Source organism: Photinus pyralis, unplaced genomic scaffold (genome assembly GCF_008802855.1).
Source record: "Photinus pyralis isolate 1611_PpyrPB1 unplaced genomic scaffold, Ppyr1.3 Ppyr1.4_LG5, whole genome shotgun sequence".
NCBI classification, from domain to species: domain Eukaryota; kingdom Metazoa; phylum Arthropoda; class Insecta; order Coleoptera; family Lampyridae; genus Photinus; species Photinus pyralis.
The window spans coordinates 22,721,042-22,723,171 of record NW_022170596.1 but is presented as its reverse complement, the minus strand read 5'-3'; positions in this window follow the sequence as shown (position 1 = coordinate 22,723,171).

The following is a 2,130-nucleotide window of genomic DNA, read 5'->3' as shown; positions in this document are numbered from 1 at the left end:
GCATCACTTCAAAACAAACAATTACTTGGATAAAACATCAATTTTAATAATTTGGCAAACCTTTCGTTAACAAACGAGCCTAACAAAATTAGTTTGCTGCTTTCTAGAAATTGACATTAATTTTCTGCTCTAATACACCAACACGGGCGTACAATACGGGGGAAATGTAACCCTAAACTTTCCCTTTTGCTCTATTTTTGTCAGCTACACTGAACCCATTTGTCCTGCGGTAACATTTCTTATATTTCCCCGCAATTTGGCTTACTATATTTTCATTGGCTTTATTTAGCGTCCGAAAGCTTCACGACACGATAATAAATAAGTTGAACGAGCATCAAAAGAAAAGAGCATTGAGCTTGGTGAGTAACGTTGAGATGCATTGTTGTCGCTTAGAACATTGTTCATGGAAAGATAAGTACACTGACTGGTTGTTGACATGAACATTGGTCGTATAAAAGCAAGGAAAAATTCATCCAGTCCACGATCTCTGAACGTATCAAATTACCTATGTGCGTGACGGTCCGCAAAGGGTCACTGAAACATGAGGTACTTTAACTCTTGCTAATGGAGTGTTTGTTTCGTATTTTTGTGGCGTAAAGAAAGTCAAAAAGAGATTGTGGCACGCAGTGTAACGGGGTGCATGTGTTTCATCTGTTTTAAAATTTTGTTGATCCCCATTTCTACTGCAGAAGTGTACTGCATTTGCTCAAGAGTCTGTTAATCAAAGGCATCCCCCGGCTTCTTGCGCTGCCAGAAATATTTCAATGGGTGGGCTAACCTGGAACCAATATGTTTTAGGTTGGGCCATAATTCACCACAATGAACATTACTGGTCAATTGAAAATCCGCATCGATTTCAACAACGGCGACCTCAAATACGTTTTGGCCTTAATGTGTGGGTCGGTTTATTGAGTGATAACATCTACGAATTAATGATGATCGGTACCTCTATTTGGTGACCGACTCAGCTTCGCATATAATGGTAGCATTATGTTGAAAACTACCAGGCGAATGCTGGCTTCCCTCTCAGCATCTTAACTCCGTTCCTTCCGTTTCCATCCTTAACTTTATCCATCTTAACATTCCCGTTCTCTGACTGAAGAGGGCCAGGAAACCCTGAGCAGCCCGCCTCCGGTATGCCTAATTTTTCTGATTACTTTCAATACACTTTAATGCAACTTCTTCAAGAGAACCGATGGTTATTTTGAATACAAATCAAAAAGAATTCCAATACTTTAATTATAGCATTTTCTGGAATCGATGGTTTCCCTATAGTACAAATCAGTACTGCACTCGTCGCAGGGATGGTACCATAAAGCTGGACAATATAGAATAAATGTTGGATCTCCGGAAGGAATACTGCTGAAGTTTTCTTGGATCTTTTTTTACGATTATCATTTCTTGTGCAATTGATCGGGCAATGAATCGTCTACATTTAGCGCCATCCAAGGGCTTAACGCAAATTTAAAATTACGTGATTATCTCGCTAACGCTTTTCCGCTTCGTGCCCGGAAAACAGATCCTCTCTACTTCTCCACATTTCCAATTTTACGACATCCGCCTACAAAATGGCTCTAGTATGCACAAATGATATCTATCAAGACATTAAGATTGTGTTATCGCCCGTCAGACTGGCACTCATAACTTTCCTCAAGCGATTAACGCGTCCGGTAGGCAATGACAGAGTGTCCAACGAGGTTAGTCGTTTTCAAACAAAGTTTATGTTTGTCCAACAAAAAAATTTTTACATATGCCGCTGCATAGAGAACGTGAACCAAAGTATGTTTAGAGTAAGAGAGATAACAGTGTGCATTTTCGAAATAAAAAGCTAGTCAGACCGAATTGTAAAGGGGGGTTTTCGGCAGACGAGGTTAGACTTTCAAAGAGTTAGCACGGATTATTGGCGTATGAGAATTTTATTTTCATATAATTGCGATAATTCTACGCTGATTTTCGCGAGCGAGCACGTACCAATTTAGATCCGGTAATTATTATTATTCTTCGGTTTATTTCACGTAAATACAATAGGGAACGACTACGTACCGGTACCGGTGTGTGAAAAAAATGATTTTCGGTCGACATTTTTAGCTAAGTTGCGAGAAATATCTTCGCCTAGATCGAAAGCTTAGC